The following is a 16,151-nucleotide window of genomic DNA, read 5'->3' as shown; positions in this document are numbered from 1 at the left end:
TTTGCCAATGTTTTGTTGAGGATTTTCGCATTTATGTTCATGAGATATACTAGTCTGTAGTTTTCTTGTAATGTCTTTGTCTGGTTTGGGTATTAAGGTCATGCTGACCACCTAGAGTGAGTGAAAGAGTTAGGAAGTATTCTGTCTAGTTTTATCTTCTGAAAAAGATGGTAGATAATTTATATAATTTATTCATTAAATGCTTGGTAGAATTCACTAGTGAACCCATCTGGACTTGGTGCTTTCTGTTTTGCGAGGTTATTAATGATTGATTCAATTTCATTAACAGATATAGTCCTATTCAGATTGTCCTTTTTTGCTCATGTAAGTTGTGGCAGATTGTGTCTTTCAAGAAATTGGTCATTTCATCCAGGTTATCAAATTTGTTGGCATAGTTTTTCATAGTATCTTTTATTATCTTTTAAATGTCCATGAAATCTGGAGTAATGTCCCCTCCTGTATTTCTGATATTAGCAAGTATCTTCTATCTTTTTTCTTAGTTAGCCTGGCTAGAGGTCTATAACCTTCATTGATCTTTTCACATAACCAGCTTTTGATTTTGATTTTCTCTATTGATTTTCTGTTTTTAATTTCACTGATTTCTACTATAATTTTTGTTATTTCTTCTGCTTACTTTGGATTTAATATGCTCTTTTTCAAGTTTTTTAAGGTGGAAGTTTTCATCATTGATTTTAGGTCTTCTTTTCTAGCGTATGTATTCAATATGATAAATTTTCTTCTAAGCCTTGCTTTTACTGTATTCCACAAGGTTTGATAAGTTGTATGTTCATTTTCATTCCATTCAAATATTTTTAAAATTTCTCATGAAAGCCAGGCATGGTGGCTCATGCCTATAATCCCAGCATTTTGGGAGGCCACAGTGGGCATATCACTTGAGCCCAGGAGCTTGAGACCAGCCTGGGCAACATGACAAGACCCCATCTCTACAAAAAACACAAAAATTAGCCAGGTGTGGTGGTGTGCCCCTGTAGTCCCAGCTACTCAGGAGGCTGAGGCAGAAGGATCAATGGAGCCCAGGAAGCTGATGTTGTAGTGAACCATGATGGTACCACTGCACTTCAACCTGATGGAGTAAGACTTTATCAATCAGTCAATCAATCAATTAATCAATTTCTCATGATATTTTCGATGACCCATATGTTATTTAGAAGTTTGTTAGGCTGGGCGCAGGGCCTCACGCCTGTAATCCCAGCACTCTGGGAAGCCGAGGCGTGGGGGCACATGCCTATACTGAAAATATGAAAATTAGCCAGGCATGGTGGCATGCGCCTGTAATCCCAGCTACCCAGGAGGCTAAGGCAGGAGAATCACTTGAACCCAGGAGGCGGAGGTTGCAGTGAGCCGAGATTGTGCCACACAACAGAGTGTGGGCAACAGAGCGAGACCCTGTCTCAAAAAAAAAAAAAAAAAAAAAAGTTGTTTAATGTCCAAGTTTTGGGGGAAATTTTCTAGTTATCTTTTTTGTTATTCATTTCTAGTTTAATTCCACTGTGGTTTGAGAGAAGATATTGTATGATTTTCATTCTTCCAAATTTGTTCAAGTGTGTTTTGTGACCCAGAATATGGTCTATCTTGGCGAATGTTTCATGTGATCTTGAGAAGAATGTATCATCTGCAGTTGTTGGATGAAGTAGTCTGTAGATGTCTATTATATCCAGTTGATTGATAGTGCTATCAAATTCAAGAATGTTCCTACCTGATGGATCTATCAATTTCTGGTGTTTAAATCTCCAACTATAATAATATATTCATCTATTTCTCTTTGCAGCTCTATCAGTTTTTGTCTCATGTCTTTTAACACTTTGTTGTTGTTAGTTACATACACATTACAGATTCCTGTCTTCTTGGATTATTGGCCTTCTTGTCGTTATGTAATAGCTTTCTTTTTTTTATAATATTTATTTATTTATTTATTTATTGAGACAGAGTCTCACTCTGTCGTCCAGGCTGGAGTGCGGTGGTGCGATCTTGGCTCACTGAAAGCTCCGCCTCCCGGGTTCATGCCATTCTCCTGCCTCAGCCTCCCGAGTAGCTGGGACTACAGGTGCCCGCCACCTCGCTGGGCTAATTTTTTGTATTTTTAGTAGAGACGGGGTTTCACCGTATTAGCCAGGATGGTCTCGATCTCCTGACCTCGTGATCTGCCCGCCTCGGCCTCCCAAAGTGCTGGGATTACAGGCATGAGCCACTGCGCCGGGCCTGTAATACCCTTCTTTATCCTAATAATTTTCCTTGCTCTGAAGTCTGCTCTGTCTGAAATTAATATACCTACTCCCACTTTCTTTTGATTAGTGTGAGCATGATATGTATTTCTCCATCCCTTTACTTTTAATCTATGTGTGTTTATATTTAAAGTAGTTTTCTTACAGACAATATATATTTGGGTCTTGTTTTTAGTTCGCTCTTACAATCTGTCTTTTAATTGGTGTACTTAGACCAATTTTTATGTTTAAAGTAATTATTGATCTGGTTGAATTATATCTACTGTGTTTGTTTCTGTTTTCTATTTGTTGCCCTTGTTCTTTGTTCCTACTCTAGTGCCTTTTGTGATTTTAATTGACCATTTTATATAATTCCATTTTCTCTCCTTTCTTAGCATATCATTTATACTTTTTGGTTTACCTCTTTTAGTGGTCGCCCTAGAGTTTGCAATATACATTTACAGCTAATCCATGTCCACTTTCAAATAAAAATATACTGCCTTGTGGATAGTGCAAGTACTATATAGTAATAAAATATTCCTGATTCTGTCTTCCTGTCACTGATACCATTGCTGTCATTCATGTCATTTACATATAAGCATACATAAGCATATATATATCTGAGTACATTGTTGCTATTATTATTTTGGACAAACTTATCTGTTAGATCAGTTATGACTAAGAAAAACCAAAGTTTTCATTTTACCTTCACTTATTCGTTCTCTGATGCTCTTCCTTTATGTAGATCCAGCTTCCAACCTATGTATGTTCTTTCTCTCTGAAGAACTTCTTTTAACATTTCCTGCAAGGCAGGTCTACTGGCAACAAATTCCCTCAATTTTTTTTGAGAAAGTTTTTATTTTTATTTTTTCACTTTTGAAGAATAACTTCATAGGGTAAAAAATTCTAGGTTGGTGAGTTTTTTCTCTTAACACTTTAAATATTTCATTATACTCTTCTTGTTTGCATGGTTTCTGAGGAGAAGTCAGATGTAATTCTTATCTTTGCTTCTCTGGGTAAGGCATTTTTCCCCTTCTGGCTTTTTTTAAAGTTTTTTTTATTTATCTTTGGTTTTCTGAAACTTGAGTATTATATCCTAGGTGCCATTTTTCTGAAGTTTATCTTACTTGGTATTCTGTGAGCTTTATGTATCTGTTTAGTGTCTGGCATTAATTTGGGGGAAATTCTTAGTCATTGCTGCTTCAAATATTGCTTCTGCTCCTGTCTCTTCTCCTGATATTCCCATTACATGTATGTTACACCTTTCTGTAAGTTCTTCAGAGTCTGTTCTTGGTTAGTGTGTTCTGGGTGGGTGGGGGGTGGGAATCAGTATTTTTTTTTATCTTTGCCTTTCAGTTTTGGAAGTCTCTACTGTCATACCCTCAGTTCAGAGATTCTTTCCTCAACCATGTCCAGTCTACTAATGAGCCCATCAAAACCATTCTTCATTTCTGTGACAGTTTTTGATGCCTAGAATTTCTTTTTTATTCTTTCTTAGAATTTCCATCCTCCTGCTTACATTATCCATTTGTTATTATATACCTTCTACCTTTTTCATTACAGCCCTTAACATAATCATATTTTTTAAAAAATTATTTGTTTTATAATTTTAACATTCCAGCCCTATCTGACTCTTGTCCTGATGTTTGTCCAGTCTCTTCAAAATGTGTTTTTGCTTTTTAGTATGTCTTGTAATTTCTTGTTGAAAGGTGGATGTGATTGATGTACTAGGTAAAAGTAACTGCAGTAAATCAGCCTTTAATGATGTAGCAATAAGGTGTGGGGGAGGGGAACTATTCTATAGTTCCATAATTAGGTCTCAATCTTCTTTTTTACTTTTTTTGCTTTTGGTGCCCAGGCTGGAGTACAGTGGTGTGATCTCGGCTCGCTGCAACCTCTGCCTCCCAGGTTCAAGCAATTCTCCTGTCTCAGCCTCCCAAGTAGCTGGGATTACAGGCATGCACCACCACGCCCAGCTAATTTTGTATTTTTAGTAGAGGCAGGGTTTCACCATGTTAGCCAGGCTGGTTTTGAACTCCTGACCTCGGGTGATCCACCCACCTCGGCCTCCCGAAGTGCTGTGATTACAGGAGCGATCCACCACATGTGGCCTAGTTCTCAGTCTTTTAATGAACGTGTACCTCTGGACTGTGAACTTCATCAATGCCTCTCAGTTTTGTTTTTTCCCCCATGTGTGACAAGATGACTAAAGCTGGCTGGAACTGGGTATTTCTCTTTCTCAGGTCAATTAGGCTCTGACATAGCCCAGCAGATTAGAGTCTGGTAAAATAGTTTCTTCTGCAGGTAACCCCTGTTAAGAGCATAATGCTCTGGGGCAGTGGTCCCCAACCTTTTTGGCACCTGGGACAGGCTTCGTGGAAGACAATTTTTCCACAGACAGAGTTGGGCAGGAGATAGTTTTGGGATGAAACTGTTCCACCTCAGATCATCAGGCCTTCATTCTCATAAGGAACATGCAACCTAAATCCCTTGCATGAGCAGTTCACCATAGAGTTCACACTCTTATGGGAATCTAATGCCACCACCCATCTGACAGGTGACAGAGCTCAGGCCATAATGCTTGGTCACCTGCCGCTCACCTCCTGCTGTATGGCCCAGTTCCTAACAGGCCATGGACCAGTACCGGTCCACAGTCCGGGGGTTGGGGACCCCTGCTCTGGGGTATTTCAAAATGGTTCATTTCTCCGTCCCCTGCTGGAAGCATGAGGGGATTTTCTCTCTGATTTTTCACTGTGATGACCTAGTAGAGCTCCTGGAGATAAAACTCCCAAAAGTGTGGTGGTCCCTCTATGACTGGGTTCCCTTGGAGTTTTAACTGTCAAACTAAGACTCCACACTGAGCCTCCAGCAATTCACCAGTTACAGTTTTTCCTGTCCTGGCACTGACTCTCACGGGGGTTTCTGCTCATGGGTTTCTGCTCTGGTAAGTTGTGATTCTCTATATTCACCTATCTGTCTCTCCAGTTTGGGGGCAGCAGTTTGCCCAGTGACCTCACTTCTCTTACAGATCCACAAAGAGTTATTTTTCAGTTTGTTCAGCTTTTTACTTGTTAAGACAGAGTGGCAACTTCTAAGCTCCTTATATGATGGACTAGAAACTAGAAGTCCCCCTCCTTCTTTTTATGGCCAAACAACATTCCATTGTATGGATATACCACATTTTTAGCCATTCATCTATTGCTGGACATATGGGTTGTTTCTACCTTTTGGCTATTATGAATAATGCTGCTATAAATATGTGTACGTGTTTTTGGGAGAACATGTATTTTCGTTTCTTGGGCATATACCTAGGAGTGGAATTGCTGAGTCATATGGTAATTCTATGTTTAATTATTGAGGAATTGCCAAACTTTTTCTGAAGTAGCTGTGCCATTTTACTTTCCTACTAGCAGTGTATGAAAATGCCAGTTTCTCTACATCTTCACCAACATGTTATTCTTTCACTTTATTTTAGCCATTCTAGTGGGTATGAAGAGGTATCTGAAGGGTTTTGATTTGTATTTCCCTGATGACTGATAAAATTGTACATATTTTCATGTGCTTATTGGCCACTTATATGTCTTCCTTGGAGAAATGTCTGTTCAGATCCTTTGTTCATTTTTTAATTGGGTTATTTATTATTATTATTATTATTGAGTTGTAAGAGTTTTTAATATATTCTAAATATACATTTTTATAAGATATATGATTTGCAAATATTTTCTCCTATCCTGTGGGTTGTCTTCTTTTTTATAGTGTTCTTGGAAGCATAAAATATTTTCAATTTCATGAAACCCAATTTACCTATTTTTTTCTTTTGTTGCTCATCTTTCATTTCTGATCTTCTGTCTGGGATTATTTCCTCTGAAGAATACCTTTAGTGAATGTCTACTGGTGACCAATTATCTGGGGGGTGTTTGTTCAAAAATTGCATTTATTTTACTTCCATTTCTATAGGATATTTCCCTGGGTATAGAATACTAAGTTAGGGGTTTGGGGTACTTTTCCCAGTACATCAAAGATGTTATTTTGCTGTTTTCTGGCTTCCATTGTTGCTATTGAGAAAAGTCAGCTGCTCTGTCACTCCTTTGAAAATACTATCCCTTTTCTCCAGCTTCTTTTAAGATTGTTTTCTTTGTGGTTTTCTTCAGATTCACTATGATATACCTAGATATAGTTTTTTTTTTTTTTTTTGTATCCTACTTGGGCTTCTTGAATTCATGAATATTCAAATTGGTTTTTTTCTACAGACCTGAAAATTCTCAGCCATCATCTCTTTATATTTCTCTTTCTTTCTAGAACTCCACTCCAATTACAATAGTTAGATGTTCTCACTGTGCTTTATCATTCTTTCTTAAATATATTTAGTCTTTTTGTCTCTCAGGATGCATTCTGGATACTTTCTTCTGATCTGCCTTCCAGTTAATTAATTTTCTCTTCAGCTGTATCTATTGTACCATTAAACAGACTGTAAGTTCTTAATTTTTTATTATTTAGCCTTCAAAGTTTATTTTATTTTTCTTAATTTACAGTATGGTTTCTCATAGTTTTTTGCCCCCCAGTATTTCTTTAAGCATGATACACATTTTCCTTGTAGTCTGTGTCTAACAATTCTAATAACTAAAGTTTTGTGTTTCTGTTGTTCTCACTCAAGTGTCTTATTTCCTTAAGTACCTGACTATTTTTCACTGTGTGCCAGACATTTGATTTGAAAAATTATTTGTAAGAATGATTTGTTACCTAAAATGGTACTATTTTTCTGCAGAAAGGATTTTTGTTTGCTTTTACCAAGAGTCTGGGAACTCTACCAGCATGGAACCGCCTTAATTCAAGTTCTAGGTTTGTGGTTTTCTGGATGACCCAGATGACTAGAACCTATAAGTCTGTGGGAGTTCATTTACTTATGCTTCATCATAACTTTCAGAGGTAGCCATTTGGGATCCCAGCTGAAAGGGAGGAAAGAGGAACAGTTATCACAGGCCCCACTTTTGGTAGACTCTGGACCTTATATTTTTTTCCTGAGGCCATCAAGACTATAACTGTTTCTTCTGGATTAGTAAATGTCCTTAGGGAAAATACAGCTTTACCTATTAAGCTTACTTCTCTGGGTTCTCATTTTTTACTAGATTTTAGTCAGCTAATTCTTTATTCTCTTATTAGCTCTTTGATACATTTAAGATGTTATTTTCCATATAGCTTTTCCCATCATCCTCTTTGGATGGTTTGGTCCTAATTAACTGCCCTCCTATATATATAGTGTCTCATGCAAGCTTCACAGCAGCTCTATTGGGTGAGAAAGCAAAGAAACTGTTTTATCTGAGGAATGTGAGCCCCCTTTAAATTATCAGGCCCAGGGAGGCATTGGAATGAGACAGTAGTCACATCCCACCCCACTCCCTTGAGCTAAATAATCATCTCCTGAAGCCACTTGTTATTTGGACTCTAGACTCACTAATGCCCCAAGAAACTATAAATTAACCTAACAATGTTGCACATTGACATTATAACTCATAGCCTATATTAATATATAGCCAATTACTAATCAATGTTATTTCTACTAACCTATGAGGATTCCCAAGAAACACCTTTTGGAATCACCCCATCTCCTGATTCGCCCTGTCTTCTTTTAAAGCTGGGGCCTCTCCTTTATTCTCTGGAGCACCTCCCAAGGTAACGTGAAGTGTTTTCCAGGTTGCAGTCCTCAAATTTAACCCAAATAAACTCTCTACTTATATTAATTTTGCCTAAATTTCTTCCTTTAGGTCAACATGAGTACATAGGATTACTTACATTTTGTTAATGTAGAAACTGAGGCTCAGAATGGAGAAATGACTTGCCCCAGATTGCACAGAGGATGTTGTAGAGCATGAATTGGACATCAATTAGCAAAAGTTCCATTAACCACCTCCTTCACAAAACAGGTGCCAACTATATTTGCAAAACAGTCACAGTGCCCTTCTGTACCACATGTCTGGGTGGATCAACTGACATTACAGTTTTGAAAGAATTTTCCAATGTGAAAAATTCTCTGCACACTGCAGAGACGATTACAATGAAATTTTACTTAGCAATGACAATGAGCTTTTATAGAAGTGTCTTCGATACTCACTGGGAACTACATTTTGTGTTAAGGAGTTGAAATTGGGTTTAAAGTCACCTCCTCATTCATTGTATTCATGCCTTTAGCATGTAATTAGCATCTAGTCTGGGCAAACCTGTGCACAGAGATCTCCTGCCTCAGGGAGAATTGGACAAGACTGTATGACATGATGTGATCAGTGCCTGGGGAGATGCTGGGAGCAGTAGTAGGACAGCAGTGGTAATAAACAAAACAACTACCATTTATTGGGCAGTTACCATGTACCAAACACTGACTGCTCTGAATTAGATACACATACACACACACACACACACACACACACACACACATTTGGTCCTCAAACAAGGTATGAGGAGGTATACTGGTCACTTACCAGCTGTGAGACCTTGGATAAGTTTTTTACATTTTTGCACAATGCAACTAACCATAGCCCCTACCTCCTAAATGCGTCAATATAAAGGGTTTGATAAAGGCAGCTATTATATACTAGTCCTATGGTCAGATGAAAACACCAAGGCTCAGAGAGTTTAATCCACCTGCCCACCTTCCACAGCTGATAAGCAAACATTACTGAGTACCTGCTGTGTGCAGGCCACAGTGCTAGGGGCTGGGCCACATTCAGAGCAAACATGGCCCCTTTCTCAGATGGCCAAAACAGCCCAGTATCCAACTCTAAAGGCTCTGACTTTTCCCCCAGCATGGGCAGCAGAGCATGGACAGGTCACGGCAGGCTTCCCTAGGGAAATTCCTCCAGCTGGCTTACAAAGCACAAAGAGGGGTTTTGCAGATGGAAAAGCTGAGCAGGAGTGTTTCAGGCAGGGAGAACAATGCATGCTGAAAACGAGGGCACAGACCTTTTTCTTTCTTGTTCTGTCTGGGGAGGAGCACATCCTTCACCTGTGTTTTCCATCCAAGTGCTGACGCAGCATCCTTGTTACAAGGAAGTAGGTCACATTTCCAGTCCCTCAAAAGGAAACTGCTACCTCCATTGTGACAGAGTGTGAAACAGCCACCTCCGCTGCCTCCCCCACGTGCCTGTAATCCTGGCTCCCTGGAGTTTGCTATTCCCAGAGCAGCTTTCCTCTTCCTGACCGCCGAGTGAGCCTCGCATGGGAATTCAGCAGCAGCCCCTGAGCCGGCCCTGACAGAGGTGGGGGCGCGGTGGGGAGAATCTGAGTCTGCCGTGGGTGCCATAGCCTGCTTCTGACGCAGCTGACTTGCACCAAGAGGGGAGTGGCTTTTCCCAGGGGGAAAAAAGCTCAGGCAGTGAACATTGCAAAGGAAGTGGGGTCTCAAGCCCCACCTCGCCTATGATCTACTCACACAGAGCTTTGGAGCCTTCATTTAGAGGACGGCAGAGACTCGGGGGACATCCCTGTATGAGAGTAAACCTAAGCCTGGGCAACAGATTACACCAAGGACCTGTGGCCATGGGCTCCATGCTGCCTGCACCTGCTTCCTAGAGCTCCACAGAAATTATTGAGCCCAGGCATGAGCCATGCAGTCAAGTGTTAGATTCGAGCTAAGGATGCCGAGTTCTCTGGGCAAGCGTTGTCTGGGAGAGTGTGTAATGTGGTGGAAACGGTGAAGATTTGGAGACAGATGGGTATCATGAGCAGAACTGTCTGAAAAGGACCCCAGAATGTCTTCCCATGTTGTCTAAGCAGTGAGCTACAGGAGGACCACCCTGTTTCCACAGATTAATGGCCCCCTCTTCCCACCACAACGGCAGGGGAACTATAACATCCCACTGGCCCCCAAGATCCCCAAGACCCCTGGGTGCTCGCAGTCAGCACCCCCGAACAACCTCTGCAAACAGCCATCTCCCCAACTCCACTCCGCCTGGATCCAAGCAGCCTGGGATGCTCCAGGGACTGAGCCACTCTCTCATGTTTGCCCTTTCAAAGGGACACTCCAGGGAGAGAAGGAGGGGGCACTGGGAGACCCCTGGCTCAGAAGACTTCTGACTGGGCCACTTCCTACTCTCAGTCCTCAGGGCCCCCTCCACTCCTGCCTCTATGGAGAAGGAATGAAGCCCTGGGTGCGGACAGTGCCATCCAGGAAGGGCTCCACTGGACAAGGACCTTCCGCTGTTGTTTTGCCCAAATTCATTCCTATGTTAATTTCCTAGGTCTGCCATGAGAAGTTACCGCAAACTCGGTGGCTTCAAACAACAGAAATTTATTTTCTCATAGTTCTGGAGGTCAGAACTCCAAAACTGAGGTGTCGGCAGGGCCAGGCTCCCTCCAGAGGCTCTGAGGCCATCTCAGCCCGGGTCTCTCTCCCAGCCTCTGGAGGCTGCCAGCCATCCTTGGTTTTCTTGCCTTGTAGATGTGCCCCTCCAATCTCTGCCCCCATCTTCACATCACCGTCTCCTCTTTGTGTCTGTCTTCTCCTCTGTGTGTCTCTTTTAAAGACACTTGTCACTGGATTCAGGGTTCACTGGACAACCCGGGATAATCTCATCTCAAGATCCTTAACTTAAATACATTGACAAAGATGCCTCTTTCTTTTTTCTTTTTTTCTTTTCTTTTTTTTTTTTTTTTTGAGACAGAGTCTTACTCTGTCACCCAGGCTGGAGTGCAGTGGAGCAATCTTGGCTCACTGCAACCTCCGCCTCCCAGGTTCAAGTGATTCTCCTGCCTCAGCCTCCCGAGTAGCTGGGATTACAGGCACCCACCACGACGCCCAGCTAATTTTTATATTTTTAGTAGAGATGGGATTTAGCCATGTTGGCCAGGCTGGTCTTAAACTCCTGACTTCAGGTGATCCACTGTCCTCAGCCTCGCAAAGTGCTGGGATTACAGGTGTGAGCCACTGTGCCCGGCCCAAAGGTGCCTTTTTCAAGTAAGGTTTCATTAGCAGGTTCCAGGGACATATCTTCTGGGGTGGCCACCATTCAACCCACTACAAGCCCCTTCCAGTTTCTCCAGAAGACGCAATGGGTCTAATTTCACCATCCGGAGACAGGACAACCCTGTTACGTGTCAGGTACTTTTACGTTTTACTATCTCAATTCTTCTTCCTATTCCCTCTTTCTAGATGAGGAAATAGAGGATCAGAGATGTTAAGTAACTTGTCTAAGGACACACAGCTGAAAAGAAACACCAGGGCATGACACGCCAGGTCTACCTGTGTCATACAAAGGAGTCCCTTCTGGGTCTTCCCTGTCACACACCAGGGCTCAAGACAAATTCTACAATATCACATGGGATAGGTTAAGATAATTTCTTGGAGAGAGGGGGCACTCATGTGAGCCAATGGTCAGTGAGAAGTGAGAAGACAGGTAGCCCCCTCAAACCTCCCATCAGTCCCCAGAGAGGAGTGGCAGGGCCAGGGCACTGAGGACAGAGGTCAGATTGCTGGTGTCGAGAGAGCAGAGGGAGAGAGTCGGGCAAAGCCCTTCTGGTGAAGGGCCTGGTGGGGAGTTGGCATTTTCTCAGGATGTGGCAGCCAGCCATTGCAGGGTTGAGAGCCGGCAAGTCAGGAGATCTCCTATACCTTATTTGTGTATTTATTTATTTCACTTTTTTTTTTTTTTATAATGGAGTCTCACTCTGTCTCCCAGGCTAAAGTGCAGTGACACAATCTCGGCTCACCGCAACCTCTACCTCCTGAGTTTAAGCTATTCTCCTGCCTCAGCCTCCTGAGTAGCTGGGATTCCAGGCACATGCCACCATGCCTGGTAATTTTTTAATTTTTAATAGAGACGAGGTTTCACCATGTTAGCCAAGCTGGTGTCGAACTCCTGACCTCAAGTGATCCACCCACCTCGGTTTCCCAAAGTTCTGGGATTACAGGTGTGAGCCGCCATGCCCAGCTCCCTATTCCTTTTAAAAGCTCACTGTGTGAGGAAATATTAGACAAGCCCAAATTGAGGGATGTGCTGTAAAATAATTGGACTGTACTCAAAATGCCAAGGTCGTGACAGGTGAAGACAGACAAAGGTACTGCTCCCAGGTAAAGGAGACTGAAGAGGCAGGAGGACAGAAGGTGATGCGTGAGCCAGACGCTCCTTCTGGGAGACAGGCAGCAGTGAACAGGGCTGCAGATCCGCTGCCAGGACCGTGTCACAAGCGCAGCTTTTGATCACCGTGCTGCGGCCATGTGAGTGTCCTTGTGTGTCGGAATGTCCCACTAGAGTATTTAGGGGCAAAGGGGCATCATGTTTGCAACTGACTCTAATGTTCTAGAAAAAATACTTCTGTAGATAGAAAGAGACAAGCAAATGTGGGGAGTAGAGGGAAGGCTGTGTGGGAAGGCTTTGTACTATTGCCATTTTTCTGTAAGTCTAGGATTTCTGTTAAAAGTTAAAAGAAAAAGGTGAGGCTGCTGTGTGGAGAGCTGACTGTAGAAGGGGCGAGAGTGAGAGCAGGGAGCGTGGGGAGGGGTCTGTGCAGCAGAGAGCTGGGAGCATGGCAGGTGGGACCGTCGCAGTGGCGGTGGAGGTGGGGAGGGGTGAGATGAGAGATACATGCTGATGATGGAGCCATCAGGACCTCCTGGTGGGTTGGACTTGAGGGCTTGGGGGAAAGACAATAATCAAGATCCTTTAACTGGGTACAATAAAAATAGAAAGGATGAATAAGACCTACTATCTGTCACGCCTGTAATCCCTGCACTTTGGGAGGCCGAGGCGGGCGGATCACGAGGTCAGGAGATCGAGACCATCCTGGCTAACACGGTGAAACCCCGGCTCTACTAAAATACAAAAAATTAGCCGGGCGCGGTGGCGGGCGCCTGTAGTCCCAGCTACTCGGGAGGCTGAGGCAGGAGAATGGCGCGAACCCGGGAGGCGGAGCTTGCAGTGAGCCAAGATGGTGCCACTGCACTCCAGCCTGGGCGACAGAGTGAAGACTCCGCCTCAAAAAAAAAAAAAAAAAAAAAAAAAAAAAACCTACTATCTGATAGCACAATAGGGTGACTATAGCCATAGTAACTTAATTGTACATTTTAGAATAAGTTAGCATATAATTGAATTGTAACTCAAAGGATAAACACTTGAGGGGATGGATACCCCATTCCCTATGATGTGGTTACTTCACATTGCGTGCCTGTATCAAAACATCTCCTGTACCCCATCTATATCTATCTATCTATCTATCTATCTATCTATCTATCTATGTACTCACACACACAAAAAAGATCTTACAACCAAATGGAGGCCCCTTCCCAAAATGGGAAGGGCTGGGGGTGGGGGTGCCGTTTAGGGTAATAGCAAGGGTGTCTGGTTTCAAGTGCCATCTCCAGAGCTGATGTCATGGAACAGTGTTTAATGCTGTGGAAGAGGACAAGCCCATCCAGGGAGTCGATGCAGGGAAAACAAGAGACGATGGAGCCTCCGATATTTAGAAGTCTCTTAAGAGAAGAAACAGGGGTTCATTTTAAGCCCTAGGGATGAGTGATTTACAATGACAATTTATTAAGTGCTTCCAGGGTACCAGGCACTGAGCAAGGCATTTTCGATTTAATATCTTTTCCTCTTCTCCCAGTAGCCTTGTGAGATGAGCATCATTATCCGCATTTAAAACATGATGTTACTAAGGCTCAGAGAGGTGAAGTGACTTGCCCAAGGTCACACAGCCAGCAAGCAGCAGAGCTGGGCTTTGAACCCAGTCCATCGCTGCTAGATAACCGGCCTGGGAGTTCCTGTTTTCCATCATGTCTTGCTCTGCTTCCCCACAGGACTGAGGTCTTACCTCCTTGACAGGAAGCCACACAGCTGTTTTTTCCTGACAGCTGTGAGGCTACTTTCCAAGGGAGGGAGTCTTTTGTTGCCAATCCAGCCCCTTCCAGGAAAGAGTCCCTGAACTGTAGGATTCCACCCACCCTTGATCCTCTGACATACAAAACCAGACCTGGCCGCTCCCAGGGCAAGCCCTTTGGCTCCCTGCATTTTCTGTTTCTCCTCCTCTGAAAACAGCTCCCAAGAGGGTGAGGCCCAGCATCCTGGGGCCCTGGTCCATTCTGTGGATGGATGCAAGTTTGCACTCCTATACTTGTGTCATGTTGTTAACAGAGATCAATAGCCATGGCTATGAGTCATTGAGAACCTGCTATGTATCAGGCTTTCTATGTACATTAAGTCTAATTTCCCCAGGACCAGGTAAAATTGATATTCCCATCCTCACTTTCAATACAGAGAGCCTGTGGCTCAGAGGGTTGAAGGGGCCTCTCTGAAGTCACGAGGCTGGGAAGAATAGCTAAGCCAGGATGCAGCCCACTGCACAGAGCTGCCCCACTGGTGCTCAGTAATGCCTTCTTCCATGGACTCAAGCTCTCTGGAGGTTCTGACCACAAAGCTCCATCCAGCTTCTGAGCTTCAGGGTCATGAACACAGGCCAAGCCAAAAGGCAAAAAAATGGTTTTGCTCCCCTGGCTCCAGCCCCTGCTATAGGCCCTGGCTTTCCAATATCCATGCCTTCTGCCTGCTCTCTCTGTTCTAGCACAGCCTCACCCCGCCACACCCAGCCCAGCCCAAGCCAGACTCGGTCTGCAAAACACTCTGTTTCTCATCCCACCTTTCGTCTGCTTCTCCTCTGGGCAGCCCCAGCCTGGAAGGAAGAAGAAGTGGGCGGTAGGGGCTGGGTGCAGCTGGGCCAGAAGAACAAAGAGAACTCCTTCTCGGAGGGCTGGAAGGCTTGGCAGCCTTGCTGCTTTGGGCCCAGACACATTCCTCTGCGCACTGCACAGCCCAGGAGAACAGGCCCGTTATGTCCAATTCCACAGCTGGGTACAGAGAGTCTCCACCACATCAGTCAGGGCTGTCTAACTGCCGTGATGAACGGCCCCTCCTCTCAGTGGCTTACCATGATAAAGGGTGTTTACCTTTTGGTTTTGTTTGCCCTTGTGCATGATGTCTGGTAATTACTTTAAAATACTCTAGCAAACAATTTAAAATGGGGTCAGAGGCCGGGCACGGTGGCTCATGCCTGTAATCCCAGCACTTTGAGAGGCTAAGGCGGGAGGATCACGAGGTCAAGAGATTGAGACCATCCTGGCCAACATGGTGAAATCCTGTCTCTACTAAAACTACAAAAATTAGCTGGGCATGGTGGTGTGTGCCTGTAATCCCAGCTACTCGGGAGGCTGAGGCAGGAGAACTGCTTGAATCCCAGAGGCGGAGGTTGCAGTGAGCCGAGATGGCACCACTGCACTCCAGCCTGGCGACAGAACAAGACTCGGTCAAAAAAACAAAATAAAATAAAAAGGGCGGAGGGAGGGAGTGGTCAGAGTGGTATATTAAAGAAGACTTGGAAAAATGTTGATAATTTCTGGAAACGGAATGATAAATGGCTAGGATGAGTTATTCTAGTGTGCTCTCTGCTTCTTTTGCATATTTGAAGTTTTTATGCATGTTTATTTCTCCCTCATACAAAGTCCAATGCTGGTGTCCCTGGCTCGTGGCTCTCATGGGTGGTTTTCCTCCAATGGCTGCCCTGAGACACAGACCACTTCTATCTTGAGGCTCCTCTACCATCTTGTGGCCCCAAGGTTGTCCTGGTGTCATCCAAACAGCCCACTGGGAGAAGAAAGAGAAGATGGCATAGCCACTACTGAACCCCGCGTCCTGACAGCACCTGGATCCCTCTGCTCACACTGCATTGGTGAAAACTAGTCATGTGGGAAGCAAGGAGTGCTGGGAAATGTAGTTCCCGGCTGGGCAGGAACCTACCAACCAGCTCCACAACCAAACAGATGGTGTAAAGGGAACTTGATCCTCTGTTGGTCAGTTGATCTTCTCAGCTACATCCACTGTGTGTTGGGTGGGGCCATGTCAAGGGTGGTGCCCTAGGGAAGTGGCCTGGGCTCTTGTGAGAAGATGGCAA

The 16,151-nt window shown here is 43.7% G+C and overlaps 1 protein-coding gene across 2 annotated transcripts in view; it reads right to left on the bottom strand.

Moving 5' to 3' along the window:
* Positions 1-16,151, bottom strand: part of RPL26L1 (ribosomal protein L26 like 1) — a 493,737-nt gene that overhangs the window by 463,019 nt on the left and 14,567 nt on the right. The window contains exon 1 of one of the 2 annotated variants that reach the window (XM_078003953.1): positions 10,674-10,677. The exons of the other annotated variant lie outside the window; for it this stretch is intronic. The gene's annotated coding sequence lies outside the window, so the exon portion shown is untranslated. Of the gene's footprint in view, positions 1-10,673; positions 10,678-16,151 lie in introns of those variants that run through there. 2 annotated transcript variants of the gene reach the window in all.

Source organism: Macaca mulatta, chromosome 6 (assembly GCF_049350105.2).
Source record: "Macaca mulatta isolate MMU2019108-1 chromosome 6, T2T-MMU8v2.0, whole genome shotgun sequence".
In the NCBI taxonomy this organism is placed as follows: domain Eukaryota; kingdom Metazoa; phylum Chordata; class Mammalia; order Primates; family Cercopithecidae; genus Macaca; species Macaca mulatta.
The sequence above is the reverse complement of the archived record's forward strand: the minus strand, read 5'-3'. Positions and strand labels throughout refer to the sequence as shown.